The following is an 18,847-nucleotide window of genomic DNA, read 5'->3' as shown; positions in this document are numbered from 1 at the left end:
GAGGTGAAAATTGCTCGTTTTTGTCATTTCCAAAACCTGACATTCTTTCGCTATAATGTGGCAACTTCTCAGTTCTTTAAACTATTTTTTTTTCTTGAATTCTCATGAATTGGTGGTTCCTGTTTTTGTGAACTGTGTGTTGACCCCCTGCTTCTGCCAGGCTCACACTTACCCCTGTTCAATAACTAGGAAGTGAGGCAAAAAGTTCCCACAAAAAAATGTGACTTTGTAGCCACTCGGGAGCCTCCGTGTCTTCTCTCTGCAAACTTGGAGAGGTGTGTGTGAACCTCAGAGGGAAGGAAAGAAGCAGAAAATGGCAATGTGGGTGAAAGTGCCTCCCTCCGGGCAAGGTTCTCAGAGTGAGGTTAGCCTGCTGTCCTGTCCTGCTCCTACAAGGACCATGGCTCTGCTGCCGGCCTTGGGGACGGAAGCCCCAAACGGTCCCTGCATAGGGACAGTCTGTAGCCCACCAGGGAGCATGGATCACATCATATATAAACATGAAACAAGTCTTTCCTCTATTTATTTATTTATTTATTTATTTTTAGCAGAGGTAAAGACCAGCTTTGGGTTTACTCTCTGATTTTCTGCAACTCAGGAAATATTAAAACCAAGTAAGAACTCTGTCTTCACTTAAATTAAAAAATGATTTTCTGCTTACAGGTCGATCTATCGTCCATTTCCAGCAGCCGTCTCTGGAGGAGCTAATTCACACTGAGCTGGAGCCTCCTTCCACCTCCGCGAGGACGCTGGCTCTGGGAGTCTGCTAGGGCCACCACAGACAAGCACTGCACCTTAACAAGGACACGCTGGCTCACAGCTCCGCAGGCTGGAAGTCAGATCACAGTGTCAGCAGGGCCGTGCCCTTCGCAGGGAAGTGTCTGTTCCAGGCCTCTCTCCTGGCTCCTGGTAGGTCCCTGGCTCGTGGCTGCTTAACTCCAGTCTCCACATGGCACGTGCCCTGCTCCCGTGTGCGTCTCACTAAATTTCCCCTTCTTATAAAGACACCAGTCATAGTGGAGGAGGGACGGCCCACAGGAGGGGCCCACCCCACTCCAGTACCACCCTGCTCCAGGATGAGCTCATCTTTAATTACATCAGCAATGACCCTCTTTCCAAATAAGGTCACATGCTAAGATGCTGGGGGGCTAGGACTTCAACATGTGAATTTGGGGAGACAGGTCAACCATAACACACCCAGAGGCCCTCGAGGTGATTCACACAGGACTGGACTCCTGCTCACTCTTTTTGTCATTTCTACTACCAGTCCTCTTCCCCCAGATGCGTTCCCCTAACAGCTAGCTGTCTGCCCAAAGAGAAGACTGAAGTCCCGCCGTGGATCACTCTGCCCTCCTCAGGAAGCGCCCCTTGGCAAAGACAGACAGCCACCCTGGGGCCCCTGCTTCTGGGTTTCCTGACTGAACCCTGAGTGCTTTGAGGATGAACTCCAGGAAGTCCCATGGGCCCCAGGGTGGCTCCTGTGGGGGCAGCTGTCCTGCACTCAGGAGGGACTGCAGGCAGGCCAACAAGTGCTAAGTGACAGCGTTGGCTGGAGCTCTGGCTCCCCCACTTGTTAGCTGGGTGACCTCAGGCTCTGCTTTCTAAGACATAGAGACAATCACTTAGGGTTATTGAGGGTATAAGGTGTATGAAATACACAGCACAGTGCCGGCCGGGAGGATGGTCTCCTGCATGGTCAACCTGGGCTACCTGCAGGGCCACAAAGACAGCACCTGCTCCGCTAGGTTTGTTCTAGAAATTTCTTGACTTCAAAGAGTCTTTAGAAAAAATTAAAAAATGAAAAGATTAAATGAAAAAATTCTGAAGAGAATTCTTTGAAAGACCCACTCTCTTGTTTCTTTATCTGTTTTGTAAATACAATTTGTTGTCAGGGTTACCCTTATGAAGCCCATGGCATCCAAGTCACTGCTCTCATTTCAGATTGTCACCCTGGGGAGCAGAGTGCCGGCTCTCCGGCAGCTCCTTAAGGAACCACTGCTGAGCCTGAGGAGGGTGGCTCTCCACTCTGGCCCCCTTGGAGCGTGGCTGGGGAGAGGAGACCACACACAGCAGCACCCTGTGCGCAGGGCCTGCCTCCTCCAGCAGCCAGCCTCAGCCCCCTGGGAACACGGGGATAAGCCAGGGCCCTCCCTTGTTTGGAACACACAAGCCAAGTCTCTCCAGAACACATCCATGCATGTTAAAAAACATTACAGAAGTTGAAAAATGTTTAGGTTTGCCATTAAAAGACCATCACGATAGTTTTTGTGGAAAGTAAGGAAGAAAAGAAAACAGCCCCGTTTCCCTTTGCTTATGCTGTATTTGCACAAAGAACCTCTGCAGGGACAGACATCTAAGAAACTAAGGGAAAAGTGAAGGAAGGAGCTAGATGGAAGACCAGGGTGGGCACATCACCGGACAACTTTTACAGAGCTACCTTTTTGAACCTTATTCAGAAAAATGAAAGCTGGATATTTCATTCCCTTATTCACCACATTTGCAGATTAAGAGACATTCTGAAGGACCATCTCGAGAGGTGCTGAAAAGCATCAGGGGAAGGAGGCTGGCAGCACCTGCCGTGAGAGCCCCTTCCAGGTGAACGGCGGTGTCTGCCCCTGCAGGAGGGCACTCCCCAGGGCTCATCACACAGCTTCTGGAGGGACTCCTTGACCTGGGGAGAACTGCCTGGGTAGGGATTACAAAGAAAGGTGTCTTCCCTTGGAAATAATTTATTTGAAGAGCCCTAATATGCATGTGGTTTTGGAAAATAGGATCCAGCAAAGCTGGATGCATGCCAGTCTCCCCTTGGAGACTTGTGGTGTCTCAGATAGAGCTGGCAATCCTAGCTTATCTCAGGCTGTGGACTCTTAAACCCCTCTGGATCCTCAATTTGCTCATCATCTAACATCTCTAATTGGCGGGGTCAATAGTGCCAACCCCGCCATGAAACAGACATGGAGGTTAAACAAGTTATAGACACACACACACACCTGGCCCCTTGAAGGTACCTCAGGAATATTGGCTCCTGTTAGCTCCTTCTGCTGCTGCCTTTTCAAAAGTAAGTTGATTCACCGTATACAGTTTAAGCAGTGATCTCTCCCAAGCATTGATCTCTCCCAAGTTCTACATGAGAAATAAAGGAAAACCTCAGACATGAGGACGAAAGTGCTCTACTCATCTACCAGTAGAGGACTGACCTTTCAAATCAGTTTGCTCAGATCGTTCTGAACCTATTTTCTGAAATATGAAGAACAATTTATATTTCAATAAGATAGCCATTGCCTGCCATTGACTTTTAATTTTCATAGAAAATGATAGAAAGCAGAGTTGGAAGATTTCAGGCATTTTGGCAATAACATTACAAAATGGTAAGGGGGGTAGTGCAAGGATGAGCTGAGATGCCAGGGCTGCATTACTTGAAAGGCCATGAGAAGACGGGAGAGGCAGCGTTTGTCCCGGTTCCCAGGGGCTGTTCCTGTTCTAAGAGTCCCCTGTGATGAACCCAGTGAACACAGAGCAGGCGACACCCACTCTGGATAGGTGACACAGTCGCTGGACGAGTCATCTCCCTACCGGAAACCTCTGGTGTGCAGTCTCCTCGCCTGCTGGTGGGTGGCAGTCTGCACTCACTCTCTGTCTCAACTCTCCCCCGCCTGGCGTGACTCTGAGCATGCCTTTCTGGGGACTTCAATGCCATCGCTGCTTGGGAATAAGATGAGCCATGTGTACAGCGGGGCTGGCTTAGCAGTGCCAGCTTGAAAGTCATATCTGGATGGAACCAAATACATCCACCCCACAAACTCTGAGGATGTGAAATGTGTAAACAACTAAAGCAACAATCATCGACAACCAGGAGCTCCAACACTCCGGAGGTTGAAGGTAACTTACTGCTAGTATCTAATTAACAGCTGCCCTGGAGTGAGGTGGCTTTGTCAAAAGCCCCCTTGCACTTGAGCATGGAGGGAATAGAGAACAGGAGAGGAGGACAGATGCCCATCAGAAGGCCCACGGAGTGTGTAAAGCCTCCCTGCCTGCTCCCTTAGTCTGTGGGATCACTATCACAACATTTGGGGGTGTGATATGTTTCTCAGACCCTTTCACCCCCACCAGTGAAACTCACGCAGTGACGGCAGCTATCTGTATTCAGGGGGTGCCTGAGAGTGTTAGAATCCTGGCAACCCTGAAGACAGTCTCCAGTGGAGTGCCGTGGGTCCCTGCAGTTGGCCAGCACTGACTCCATTGCTGGTTTTGTAGAGATGTCAAGGGGATACCACTCTAACTTGTAGGTGACATGACACTTCCTATGTTATGTTAAAGAACATGGGGGCCAAAGCTGAAAGACTACACTAAGGATAATGTAAAGTTCTACTTTGGTTAAAGATATCAAACACAAACCCAAAGTCACCACCTCAGATGCAGAATGTGGCTTCGTAGCACATCCTCACATCCAGGCAGTGGCTGCCAGCGCAGTGCTGGGCCAACAGAGGTGTGACTTGCCAGAAGCCTCAGGCTTTATCCAGGACAAGGGAGGTCGTAGCACTCACCTGAAGAGGGACATTGCAAAGCCACTGAGTACACAGGACAGCACGGGCCCATGGGAAGCTGAACACCTGGGTGCATAAAAATCTTCCCGGGAACCATGAGAAGAGAAAAACGCTTGGACACAAGCGGTCATATCCGTGAGCTGGAAGGCTCTGGCATAGATGAAGCAGGGCTCATGCTTTCATTCAGCAGTTTCTGGGACAGAATACCTGCTGGGGGAACGTTCCTGAACATGTCAAGTTACAGCCATCATTCACGGCTATGAATAAGTAGCTTCAGAGAACAGAGTGAGGTCCAAAAGGTGGACACGCCAAAACACAGGCTTAGGGGCGGTGCCTGTGGCTCAAAAGAGTAGGACTCCGGCCCCATATGCTGGAGGTGGCAGGTTCAAACCCAGCCTCAGCTAAAAACTGCCCAAAAAACCCCCACAGGCTTAGCATAATTTATGGACCATCTTCTCCATGGACACTTGCAGCCACAGGCTCGGCTGTCTCTGGACGGAGGCGGGGTGCATATGTACAGATCAGACAGCCCCCGTGGGGGCTCAGAGCAGAGTGAGGGCTACTACAGTGGGAAGTGCCCTCCCCACTCAGAATTCGTGATTCAAAGTAAGAAGTGTGTAGGTAATGACAATGCCTCCAAGCTGGATTGCTAAATATCTGCCACTGAGGGTCACTTCTCCCGTGCCTTACAGAGGGTTGAAGAGGACCCAAGACTCCCTTGTGGCCACACAGCTAACATGCCAGCTACTGACTTCCCAGAGTCTCACTGGTTCCCTCTTCATGTCCCCATACTAGATGCCATGTCCATGCAGGAAAAACAAACTGATATGCAAATATACAAACCTCACTTCTCTCTCTGTCTGCCCAAATGTGTTCTCATCAGGGGTGGCCTTCAGACCACCCACAGAGGAGAGGCCCCTCGTCCCCACCCCCCACATCCCTGCTCACATCACATCTGCTCATCACCTGCCCCACAGGTCCCAGTAAACATTTGCTGAATAATGAGTGAATGACTAAATGGACGGACAATTGCATCTCTTTCCTGAATGTCCCGTACTCTACAGCTAATGCTGCCTCTCGGTGGAGCAAATGAAACTCGGGGGCAGGATAGTGGAACGCCTCGGATGCCAGTTTGGAGTAGCTAGATCGCCGCTGGCCCGCAGATCTGGGGTCTAGAGAAAGGCAGGAAACAGGCGCTAATTCCAAGAAGAAGAGCTAATACTAGTGACCACCTCCTGTGTGCAGCTCTTTCCTAAGAATTTTGGGTGCAATGATCTTTCATCCTCAGTGGTAATTGCTTCTCTATTCCTGTTCTACAGATAAGGAAACTGAGGCTGGGAGGTGTGCTCTGAATTACCGGTAGATCTGAGGCTCAGTCCCAGAGGTGGCTTCATCACTGTGTCTGTGGCCTCCCGGAGGACAGAGGGGCCACCAAACTAGAGCAAACTGCTCTGTACCTGGGGAGGAGCCAAGTACATCTCAGAACTTGATTTTGCTCCAGGAGAGGAACCACCCCAAGCCTCGCTCATGATCCTGCCCGTGGAAGGACGCGGCTCATGCTGCGCTTGAAGAGAGGCAAGTGGAGTTGGCGGGGGGGGGGGGGACAAGCAGTGGAGGTCAGGCCTGTGCCCCCCATCTGCCCACAGCTTGTGTGTCTCTCTTGTCAACTGTGCCTGAACGTGGCTTCACATGTATGTCCATAAAACAGTCAAAAGGCAAGCTTGGGGGATTTGCAGGACATGGACAGAAACCAAACCTGAGGCTTCAGCATGCCAATCTTGTGAGTCCCTGCAATGACTTTCCACAAATAGGAACAAGGTTGTCAATCCCCATGTAGGAAAATTCACACATAAATGGCACAAGCCTGGCTGTGTGCCCCTCCCTGAGGCCCTGGACTGAGGGAACCACCAGCAATGCTTCTGGTGCTGGGGTGGCCCCTCATCAGGCCCCTCCATGGGGCTCACAAGGCCCTGAGAGCCCACTGGACGTTTTATCCCCCAGAGAGGGGGGCATTGAGGCTTCTACAGTGGCTATTTATGTCAGAAGATGGGGATCCATATCTGACTTGGACTGCCCCTGCCCCCCAAGACTGTCCATTGTAGACAGGTAGCCAGCCCCATGAGGACCGGCCGACAGACATCACCTGCTCTACAGAACTCGAGCAGGTCTATTCAGACCTTTCACCTGGTCAGGGTAGACAGCTGTTTTTCAGAGACACCCAGATTGGGAGTCCACACTCCACCTCTGTGCTGTCCATCAGGATAGCTACTCACCATGTGTGACTATGGACATTTAAGTTGCTAGTCATAGCAGCCACCATTCAATGGCTCAGTAGCCACAGGTAACTTGCTACCCCTGCATTGGCCAGCACAGATCTAGAACTCTTCCATCAATGCAAAGGTTCTACTGGACAATGACGCTCTAAGGCAGTGGTTCTCAACCTTCCTAATGCTGTGACCTTTCATACAGTTCCTCATGTTGTAGTGACCCCCAACCATAAAGTTATTTTCATTGCTACTTCATAACTATAATTTTGCTACTGTTATGAATCACATTGTAAATATCTGATATGCAGGATGGTTTTAGGTGACCCCTGTGAAAGGGTCATTTGACCCCCAAAGGGGTCATGACCCACAGGTTGAGAACTGATGCTCTAAGGGATTTGGGAGGGAGATGCATATGACCCCCTCCTCAGGTCCCTGAGAAGTTTCTGTGTCTGCTTTCTCTCTGTCACTCCTGTTTCTTGGCCTCTGGCTGATATGGGAGGCCCAGGATAGGGGAAGTCCAGCCGCAGCCAGCAGCAGGTAGCATAAGGCATGCAGAGAGCACCCCCATCACACATTGCTGGGCACAACTGCAGAGTGTAGAGGCTCATGCTATGGCTGAGAGAGCAGGGACATTTCTAGTGTCAGCAGAGCCTACCATCAGGGGACAGACACTGGAGGTGCAGCCCACCTAGCTGGAGCAGAGCTGGAGCCACTCCAAGAGCCCTCCTTACACTGACAGATAATATTCGTTTTTCATGAGAAAGTGGTCCATGAAGACCAAAGCATCTAGGGTCCATGGAAGTCAACACAAGGTTGAGAGATTTTGTCCCCTATACCAGAGACCTAAAAGGCAGTTTCACACAGAGAGGGCGCTGAAACCCCCCAATAATGCTCTGAGTTGATCTACGGATTGAATATCAGCAGTGTTGTTCCCCCTCCCTCTCTTCTGCATCATTCAGAGTAAACCTACTCTCCAAATAGTCAAATCTCCAGGAAAATGACCTGATCACACAAAGGCCTATGATCATCTTCCTGTTCTGTCATTCTTAGCACTGGCTTCCTTCCTCTAAGTTATCTTATGGCTTCAGGGAGGCTGCTGGTGCTCCAGCCATCACCTCTGCATTCCAGAAAAGAGAAAGGAAAGAATTGAGAGGAGGGTATACGGTTAAGCCTGTTAAATGTCAGGCTCCCGTAGAGAGCTTTCCTAGAATCCCCAGCTAACCCCTCCAGCCTATAGCTTTCATTGACCACCCTATCTGTCAAGAAGCCAAGGAAATACTATTTCTTAATGGAGCATATTTCTGCCCCTGACAACACAGGGGTTGTTGTTGACAACACAGGAAACAGAAGAGAATAGATAGCTAGAGATCTCTGCCACAAAATCCTGAAGACAACTAGATTCATATTTTATAGCATTCTTTGTCATGTGAATAGGCCTGAGGGGGGTGGGTGGAACCACTTAGCTCCTCTGTGTCCAGGGTCTATTTTGTGAAATAACCACATTGCTCTCACCAGAAGACTCAAGAAGGGTACCAAAGAGATTGTGTCTTTAAGGACTTTGAACAATTTATGAGAGGATATTCAAAAGGACAGAAATCACTTATGTGATTTTTGTACTGTGATCAAATAGGATTTCTTTTCATTCATGCATTTAGCTAGTATTTATCACTTATCCAATAAAATAATGGGGCCGATCCAAACACTGTTCTGTTAATTGAGTTACATGGGGCCAGGGACTATTCTGGATCGTTTGGACATGTGACCTCACTCAGTCCCCAAATAAGTACACGTGGCAGATTCTACCATCATCCACTTTCCTCAGATGAGGAACTTGGGACATAGGAGTTAAGACAATGTCCAAGGTCACACTGCTGGTAAACAGAGGAGCACTGCTTTGAACCAACAGCCTAGCTCTTAGGCCCCAGGGGTGTGGGGGTGTACTAGCAGATGAGATTCCTCCTAATTTTGTCTTTCTAGTGAAACAGATAATACACCCAGTTATATAGGGATGTCATAAATTCCCTCCCCTTCCCTCACAGGGGAGGACACACCAGGAATCTCAACTATGTCTGGGTTCTTGACTCACCCCTTGCCTCTCAGCCAATTTTTCCAGAGTCAGGACCATTCCCTTCCAGTCCCAAGGGTGCAGTAAGGAAATGACCCAGACCTGGCTACAAAATCTAGAATACTTTCCAGCAAAGAACAAAATGGCTCTTTGCTTAAAATTTTTAGAAATGGTTCAGTTCCAAGGACATGAAGTCTATTCACACTGTAAAACCTGATCAAAAACCAGAGAAAATGAAACTGTCACATTTCCCTGTTATCTCCTGACACAATCAAGGCAAAAAGGACTCCCGAGGAGGTGATAGGTTTGGGGGTGGGGGATGTTTGCTGCTATTCCACCTTGGACGTAAGTCCCTTTCTGGGCTTTCCTTGCTCTATATCACATCAGGGCCTTGCCTCACTCCTCCATCTTCCTCTTCTGGCTCCTTTATGGTAGAGTGGCCAGTGAAGACATTGGCTGAAAGGGTTTGCTGGGAATTCTAGGAAAGGTCTGTAAAGGAGCCTGATCTCTAGGAGGCTTAATCCCCACCACCACCACCACTTCCCTCCTTCCTCTTATCTAGAATGCAGGGGTAATGGCTGGTGCTTCAGCAACCTTCTTGAAGTCATAAAACAACTTGGAAAAAGGAAGCCAGTGCCAAAGATGGCAGAGCAGGCGGATAGATGAACTGGCTGCTTATTAACCCTTGCCCTGGACAACTTGCTTCCTGTATGAGAATAGGACAGACAGGGGAAGAGAACTGTATTTCTGGCTAAGAGAAAATAAGCTGAACTCTTTGGGGCCACTGCTATTTTATAAATTTTCCTTCAGATCTAGCTGAATTGATAGAAACTCATGCATCCCTCTTATACTCTGTCATGATTTACCCAGTGAAAATTGCTAAGATAATATATTTTCTGCCATCATTAAAAATGCCAAGATTTTTAAATTTGAAAAAGGACAGGATGGTGAGAAGGGCTAAAAGCCCCTGTAGCAGAAACCCTCCCTTGTAGGGCATCAATCCTGAAAGCAAAAGATAAGCAGGAAAACCACAGTGGATAAGATCTGCCAGCACCCTTAGCTGTTCTGATCATACAAAATGCAATAACATCTATTTTTTTAATCAGAAGGAATCTTCTGAGACCAGTCAGGCATCCTGCCCACTCCCCCCTTCCTGGGGGCCCAACTGCCTTCTGATTTGCTGTTGGCTTTTCCTTGCCTCAGCTCTGCAATCCAACCAGAACCCTCGAGAGTCTATAGGGAGCACAATCCTGCCCTGCAGTGCTGGGTCAAGCACATCACTGCCCAGTCCACAGCAACATGGGTAGAAGAGTCTTCTGCATTGTGATGTGAGGGATGGTTGCAGGAAAAATTCCCCTCCAGATTAGTACCATCTGCAAATGAAAAACACAGTGCAGACAGTTCTCACATTCAAACTTGAACACTCAGAACAGATACATATAAAACATCCCAGGCTTCACCGTGATGGCCCAATACCAGAAAAGGTAGAATGATCAAAAGGACAGGATTTTCCTTCTTTTGGACCTAGACGAATGGATATGAGAATCCTTTCTCTGGGGTTTTATATGATCTTGAATTATCTTTAGAATTAGCAAGTAAAGGCCATGTTATGCTCACCTTGGTTTAAGTTTTAAGTATATCTTATTCAATTTTTTTCACTATGAGTCATCTCCATATTCTGTGACGATTTTTAAACAACAGAATCTAGATGACTAGAGCTGCCTGTAGCTGGCTGTGGACAGGAAGCGTGCATGCAGAATCCAGCTGCTTCCACTCCGGGGCAGGTCTGAGACCAGCAGTCCTGCTGGCCCATGCCCTTAGACTGGTTGGATTACACACAAAACCCTCCTGAATCCCTGCTTTTTTTGATTCTCCTCTCCTGAGTGGTACAAGGGACTCACCTGTTACTGATGCGGTCTTTGGAGCTGTGCCAGAATTACTAAGGCATCCTGGGGCCTGGAGTGAGTTGAGTAACCTGTCTTCCTCCCACCCTTCCTTACAGGGTGGGAGTGAGTGTGTGTGTGTGTGTGTGTGTGTGTGTATAGGACGGGGATTTAAAGGGAATGCACATGAAGTTACTACTATATGGCTGGGGCTGCATGAAACCAAAGCTGTTCCAGTTATGATGACCTTGAGGACAATGCTGATAATGATGAAGACATCTAGAACCCCAAGTTTTCCTGGAGAGAACCCAGGAGGTTCTCCCATTGGCCTAATAAATACATTTCCCATGAATGTGGACATGCCATGAAACTGACAACACAAAAGGGGTCTCCCTTTGGGGGCATGAGAATCAACTTTTTATGGGTGCCTCAGGGCTGAGAGACCTAAGTAGAGAGACCAAGGTGTCTGGTTACATGTGTATTTCTGAATAAATGAACATGCACTTAACAGTTACTGTGCCTCCTCCTACCTTGTGCACTAATCACAAACTTTCATAAGAACTCACAAGACTGGTGCTATTATTTTCCTGACTTCACAGCGAGGAAGGTGGGACACCAAGAAGTTAAATAACTTGCCAACTGGGTGGTGCCTGTGGCTCAAAGGAATAGGGTGCCGGCCCCAAATGCCAGAGGTGGCAGGTTCAAACCCAGCTCCAGCAAAAAAAAAAAAAAAAAAAAACTTGCCAACACAGGGGTGAGCTCTCTACACGGCAACTGGTGGTGGGGATGCCAGTCAGGTACTGTGGAAACCTCTGGGCAGGAGGTACTGAGAGCAGGGCCAGCACGCCACTGGCCAGGCCCTAGGCCAAAGGCACAATGACAACAGATCACTGGCCAACTTTCAAATGTCCGCAAACTGTCAGCATTTTCTGCCTGCAGGAGATGTCCATTTACACTACATGTTTGGTTTCTCCCATAGATTGCTTCCCTCTTTACCCGCTGCTGTATCTACGCTGAGAAGTGGCTCCTTCTGGTGTTAGAAGACACGACAAAGCACAAATCACAGGTTAATCACTGCTGTGTTTCCAGATAGGCACACAGCCTTATTTCTGACCTTTCCAATGAATCGTTCTACCTATTACACAAGCAAAAATATCAGTGCACCACAGTCTTGTTTCTCCTTGGTAAAAAGTGACTCAACTCCCAGCATGCAGACAACTGTTGAGTCTACACGAAGAACTCAATCAACGTCTAGGATAGAAATCAGCCACCCCCAGCCATTTCCCTACAGCACTCACAGGGGGATGAAAAGACCTGGGGCGGGGTGAGAAGAACAGGCCCATGACCGTGCCTTCTTTGAAAGGGGGTGAGACAGTGTCCCCAACTCCCAATACACCATCTAAAGCAACATGTCTTCAACAGGCTCTTGTCTCCACAAAGGTGGCATTTCTCTGAGCTCTTATGAAAACTACTCACAGAGACAAACAGGGATAGTTTCCCACTTTAGAAATGCCTGGCATCTGCCTTAACACTGTGATTCTCAACCTCGGAACAACCGTGGCCTACATTGGAACCACAGGATTTTTCTTGAGAAAGCCGTAGAGCTAACTCAAAGCTGCAAGCCCAAATGCCTTCAGAGGCCAAGTAAATCAGAGAACCCAACAGCGCTAATATTAACCAAGTCCCTTCTACATCCAGGCTGGTGCACGGGGCAGGTACTAACTCACTGAGTCCTGAGGCAGGTGGTGTCTCCACAGGCCAAGCAGTAGGACTTGGGGCAGCCTGGCTGCTGAGCCTCCCCTCCAATCATGCTATCCAAACTTTGTGGCATCAGGGTGTGTCAGGGCCTGTGATACAGAGAATGTGAACCCCACCCATAGTTATCTAAACACAAAAAAACAACCCTGAACAGACCAAACAGACCTGATGGGGGACAGATTCTAAGCAGCTGCTCCAGGCCTTCGAGCTGCTGGTCTGCACCCTTGCTATTTCATTGTTTAAAACTTTTCTTTCATTTATTTATTTTGTGAAGTCATATATACATAGATCATGAATGCATTTATGCCTTTGTGCGATTCAATGTGTTGATTATTTGTACAAATTGGAGTGCTTACATCCTACTAATTAACATAGCTTTCACCTCATTTACTTAATCACAGTGTTAAGACATTTGTGTTCTATACTTGATAGACTTGACTTGTACCCTGGCAATATGCTCCATAGATGTGGGCCCACCATTACCCTCCCTCTATCGAGCCACCCCCCTTCCTTAAAACTTTTATTAACACCTCTCTCATTTTATTTACAAGAAGAGTAAGAGCTTTTCTTCTTGGAATCTTGCTCTCTCATTTTAAGCTGACTTAATCTTCCCACGCTATGTGTCACATGCAGAATGCCAACTTTGAAGTTCATGCCACAACCGACCGACGCTCCTGCCCAATCCCCCAACCAGGGTGATACGTAAGCGGAACGAACGTCACAGGACACCAGATGCAGCTTCAACCCTTGGCCCACTGCAGCCTTTAATGAACACTGGATTGTTCATTTAGCAAACTAAGTGCTCAGCCTATTCCCTGAAGGCAGACCCTAAAAATCATCAGCAGCCAAAGGATGGAAGCCAATCACATTGCTCCTGACCTGGAAACAGAGCCCTTAGCGCAGGGGACTCCCAGCCGCCACCTGGAGGAGTTGAGAACTAAGGTTGGAGTCAGTCACCTACCCAGGGGAGGCATCCAAAGTCTTAAAGTTCAAACACCAAACCTTTCTAGGGGGCTGGTCAGCCACCGAGCTGTGCTGGGGGTAGACTGCAGTTCTCTTCGAGGCTCCAATTTTAGAAATCGGTGCTGACTCATTATTAACCCAGGAAGCCCACATACTCAAATGACTGTACTGAAAAAGCTCCCTGTCATGCCCTGACTGCTGATGTGCTGCTGCTTAAGCAAATTTGAAAAATGTTTATCATAAGGTATTTATGTCATTTTAACCGTTTCATTTACAGTAACTACAACGACATTTAAAAAAAAAAAAAGGTTTCCTGTATTTTACTTGACAGTAAAACTAAACTTTGTCAGAATAGTAACAGCTCGAGCAATACCTATCAAGATCAAAGTCAGGCCTCAAGGACTCCATGACCCCATCCTCACCCCCTCCCCAGCCCCCCAAGCCCAAGTCCCCAGTAGTTCTATTTTCTTCCTGATTCTCCCACAGTTTGTGACTTTCAGCATGAAGGAAAAGGAAAGGACATAAAATAAGGCCCTGGAATCATTCATGTGCTTTCAGAGAAGCCAACATTCTGTCTCTCTCTCCAATTTCTTGCACTAAAACCGGGCAGCTCCAACCACAAGGCCAGAAATGGCCCAGGGGCTGCTTTCCTCCACCCCCGAGAAGAGGAAGCCAACCCAACCTCAGCACCCCTGGGGCGGCACAAGTATACCCACTTCCATCTCTGAATTTCACTTTGGCTTCTCAAGAGCCATCTCGAGCAGCCTGTTTCCTAGTCCAGCAGCGCTGCTACCTCTTCTAAGATCACATCATGTAACAATCAGCACCTGCATCCTCACAATTAACCCCTAAGAAACTCTTCCCGGCAGACAGGGCAAAATGTAGTAACTGTGGGGGTGGGGGCAGAGGGAGCCACTTTTGTAAAATTATAGCTCTTCAAAGTCTGAACAAAATGCAGTGTCCACTCCAGGACTCAACACCCTTGCCCACAACTCAAACTCCAAGGCAAACTGCAGAAATGATCATAAAAATGATAGAAACATACTCACCAGGGAGAAGCCAGTGGCACCACCTTCCCAGGAACTGGCCGTGAAGATCTGAAGACATGCATTGGCCCCGGGCACGGCTTGCCTGGAATGCCGGTTTGAAAGTTAAAAAAAGCAGCGACCATCCAGTCACTTATTTCTCTCCATTCCCAGTGATGTCCACACGATTGAGACAGAAAAAAAAAGGCGCACACCTCAGCCTTCATTCTCACTGGAACGAGATTACTCATGCTGACTCATAGCCACCACTTCCTCTCCCGACATTCTCTTCATACTTGTGAGCGGGGCTGGTCCAGTTCCCAGGGTCCCTGCAGCCCTTCCTGGAAGAACAGCCTTCCTGACCCTGGCAGGGAGACCCAAACACTGTCCCCATGACGGGACCCAGGCATTGCCTACACAGGGGAAATGCTTTATTTAGAAATCCTGAGAACAACTGGAAAATAAAATGTGTACATCTTGTGTACATTTGAATTTCAAATAGACACTGACATTTTGCAACGTATTACAAAGCTCACGTATGAAATTCTTGCTCTCTTCAAGGCAGTTCGGGAAAGGAGAAGAAGACACTGTCTTATTCATGAAAGCATTTGGGTGTGTATTGCCCCATCTATTTCTCTGCATGTTTTTTTCTGCATCATTTCTCTGATAGAAAAATTCACAAGATCTAAAATCATCGTCTTTTCAAAGCTGTTTGTCAGGTGGGTTTGTGCCCTCTTCGTAGGTGTTAAGTGCCTTATATCTTTTCCATCCATCTTTCAGACTTTAAGAATACACTAGATTCGATGAGTAAAGCCCCAAGAAATTAAATGAAGGGATAGCGATCTAACTTTTAAAAATCGTTCATGAATGTTTCCATGCAAGAACCACAAGTAGCCTCTGCCTCTTGGTTTTCTTTTGAATGATGCAGAGGGTGGGGCAGCCTTCCACAGCTTCCAGCATTTTTAAATCATGAGAGGCCCTGGGAGAGAGCAGAAGCCATGTGATTCTCAGTGGCCTCTTGGGAAGCCACAAAGTGCTGCTGTGATTGCATTTGGCCGACTCACGGTTTCTGGAGGGTGACACATGCGTGCAAGGTCATGAATGAACACTGCTGCCCTTCAACCCTTCTGTGACTTAGTACCCAATGCTCTGCCGGCCATGACCCGATTGCCCCTAAGGGTTATACAGCAAATTAAGGAAATCACATTTGGGGGGAGGACAGAAAACCCAGGCAGTCAGAGGCACATCTCTATGATATAGACTTTGCCCTGGAGGGGTCAGGACACCCAGGACAGCTGGATTGTGTTAGGGGAAAAAAGAAAATACTTGTTCACCATTCTGCACCTCAGATCCTTCATCAGGAAAATCAGGGCATTTCCCACCAGGCAATAGTTTGACTCTGAGTTCCCTGTGAAAGTTGTAGCATATTGCTCACTCGGCCAAATATTCTTATTCCTTGCCATTTTTTTGGTCACTTTTTTCCCAGGAGAGTGCAAAGCCTGCCATTTTGGGGGAATGCAGGGATATGTTTGCTATGTAATTCACTGATGTATTTTTTCTTTAGGGAGATGGGGTAGCAGCCCCAGAGGCTGGCTTCAGCACATCTCAGGGCACCGACAAGGTCGTCTCTTTAGGCCACAGGGGCAGTGGCAGCCCCAGGAGAAGAATGAATTGACCAGGAGCTCTGCAGGGGCTATGGGTTGTGATGTTTGTCCTGTATGTAGAAAGCTAGCCTTTACTTTCCTTATGAGGACTTTCATTAAGTCAACCCATTAATCCCCGGGAGAACTGAAAAAATAATTAATATTAAAAAAAAAAAAAACCACCAGGCTTGAGAGAAAGAAATCTGAAATAGGCTTTCAGTGGGGCTATGCCCTCCGGCTGGAATAGAAACATAATGTAGTGTCCACACTGGGACTCAACAGGACAACACTGTAACACTGTTACAGGAGTGTTCTGGAACTTTCAGAGTCAGGGCTTCAGCCATAGCTGGGGCTGCTCTCAAAGCAGCAATTTGAACTGCCACCATGGAGGTCAGTGGAACTGTATCCTTCCTATAAGGTGTTGCGTTAGATAATCCCATAAATGCTAAATCTTACTTCCCGATTTGCTTTCTCATGTGGGCCAGAAAGTGTGGGGAAAGCATTTTAGTGTGAGAAGAGGAGGCCATTCCCAGTACATTAATAATAAATCATTCATTTAGCCATATAAGCACACCCCTATTGCTACTCTGGAATTTTCTGGAGTAGATTCTCTTTGAGCTGGCTCTGTATATTCCACCGGAAAGAAAACAATGCTGACATCTAAAACATTGCTACTTCGAAAATACTTCGTAAACATTCTCCATGTTCTTTTCCCAAAGAAAACAGCGCTGTTAAAATGTGGGTTTCATTGAATTAAGGAAACAAAAACAGTTTCACCTCTAAAGACCATGTGCAGTCTGAAGACAGTGCTTTCTGGCATGTCTCAGAATTTCATGAACACTGGTGGCTTATATGTAAATAGACCATAGGGTAGGGATATCCTGCCCACTTTTTAGCAAAGAAATCAAGGCCCAGAGAGGTCTAGGAGCCTGCCCAAGGTTGCAGAGCCCAGATGTGAGCCTAGGCCACCTGGTAGCAGAGCCCACATACCTAACCACCAGGCCATTGTCCATTCCCACAAATGACTTTTTAATTATCTTTACACACACTTCCTCCTAACTCATGATGTCTTCTCCCAAATTCTGCAGATGTGTGAGGCCGAGGTACTTTCTATTTATTTGAGAAGTAAATCAAAATTCTAATTTTCAAGTGACCTATCCCTTACAATTGAGGGCATCTTAAATGTGATAGAATGTAGTCTACAAAGTCAGGAGACCAGACGAGTTCACGACAGGAATGAATGTGGGAAAAGCAAGCAAGAACTGCCCCTTCAGGAGGGGGTGAGAAGGAGTTAGCAGAGTGAAGCAGAGGGAAGCCCGGAGAGTGGAGCACCTGGGAAGGCAAGTGAAGGCGGTGCTAGGAGGAGGGGAAGGATGCTCCCAGCACAATCCCTGCCGAGGGGCCAGGTGAGGTGAACATAGAGGAGCAGGTGTGCATCTGGCAAGGGGAGGTCTTCACTGAGGGGGAGGGGGCGAATGTCTGAAGGGAGTCAGGAGAGAAACTGAAGACAAGAAGAACAGACACTGCTTTCTAGAAATGGAGCTTTAGCTGGAGGGGAAAATCGGGTCAAGAGAGATTTCTTTTTTTGTTAAGATGGGAGTCAGTAGCCTCTCTGTATATTTAACAACAGAAATGATGTAGTAGAAAAGGAAAAATGGACGGTGCAGGAAAGAACAAGGTTTGGTGGAGCAGGACAGAGGGGTTGGAACTGGTGAGGGTCACTGGCATGCCAGGGAGGGACCCACACGTAGGAGCTGCTATGGGAGGTGGTTTTGTAATTTATAACAAGAGAGGAAGCAATTTTAAAAATTCAACACAAAGAGTACACAAAGATTGTCTGCTAAAAACCTTACACCATTACAGGTAAAATTAGAGTCCCTTTAGTGAGAGGATGGGATTTTATTAATGTTGTTATTGCTGAGAACTATGGCATCATACAATTATACCTATTGGTATGGGGTATATTGTTTGTTGTTTGCCCACTGACCTGCATCTGGATTATTTCCCGCCCTGGCTGTGCTGTGAATGTTTGTGTACAGGTTTTCACAGGTGGATGTAAGTGTTTCTTTTCTCTACGATAAATAGAGTTTATTGCTGGGTCGTACAGCCATGGCATGTTTACCTTATAAGAAACTGCCACTTTTACCAGAGTGACCACACCATCATTTTGCATTCCACCAGGGGATGTACCCACGCGAGGCCGGTTGCTCCTAATCCCGGCCCCACTGCTGTCGTGAGTATTCTTAGTTTAGCTGTTCAGATGGGTTTGTCCTGGTATCTCAGGGCTTGAGCTCGCATGTCCCTGATGACAAACGGTGCTGAGCATCTTTTCCTGTGCTCATTTGCCATCTGTGTATCTTCTTTGATGAAGTGTCTGTTCAAATCTTTTGTCCTCTTCTTAATTTTTTTTTCTCTATTTTGTCCTGTTGAGTTGAGAGCTGCCTTGATACCTTCTGGATACAACTTTTAAAATCAGATATAGGACTTGCAAATATTTTCTCCCAGTCTTTGCCTGGCCTTTTCATCTCCTTTGGCAATATCTTTTGCAAAGTAAAAAAATCTTTGTTTTGATGAACTTTAATTGACTGATGTCTTTCTTTGATGGATTATGCTTTTAGTTTAAGACATCTTTGCCTAGTCTTAAGTAATAAAGATTTTTTTTCCTCCTGTTTTCTTCTAAAAGTGTGAGAGTTTTACAT

The 18,847-nt window shown here is 47.3% G+C and overlaps 1 long non-coding RNA gene across 1 annotated transcript in view; it reads right to left on the bottom strand.

Annotated features, from left to right (window-relative positions):
* The window catches only part of LOC111728297, a 61,070-nt gene extending 46,338 nt beyond the window's left edge, over positions 1–14,732 (bottom strand). Inside the window, exon 1 of the long non-coding RNA XR_002775637.1 lies at positions 14,530–14,732. This is a non-coding gene — a long non-coding RNA (uncharacterized LOC111728297). The remainder of the gene's footprint in view (positions 1–14,529) is intronic.
* Positions 14,733–18,847: the final 4,115 nt, after the last annotated feature.

The sequence above is a fragment of the Otolemur garnettii genome, unplaced genomic scaffold (genome assembly GCF_000181295.1).
Source record: "Otolemur garnettii isolate 467f Iridium unplaced genomic scaffold, OtoGar3 scaffold00148, whole genome shotgun sequence".
Lineage (NCBI taxonomy): Eukaryota > Metazoa > Chordata > Mammalia > Primates > Galagidae > Otolemur > Otolemur garnettii.
Note: the sequence above shows the minus strand (reverse complement) of the source record. Positions and strands in the feature narration are given on the sequence as shown.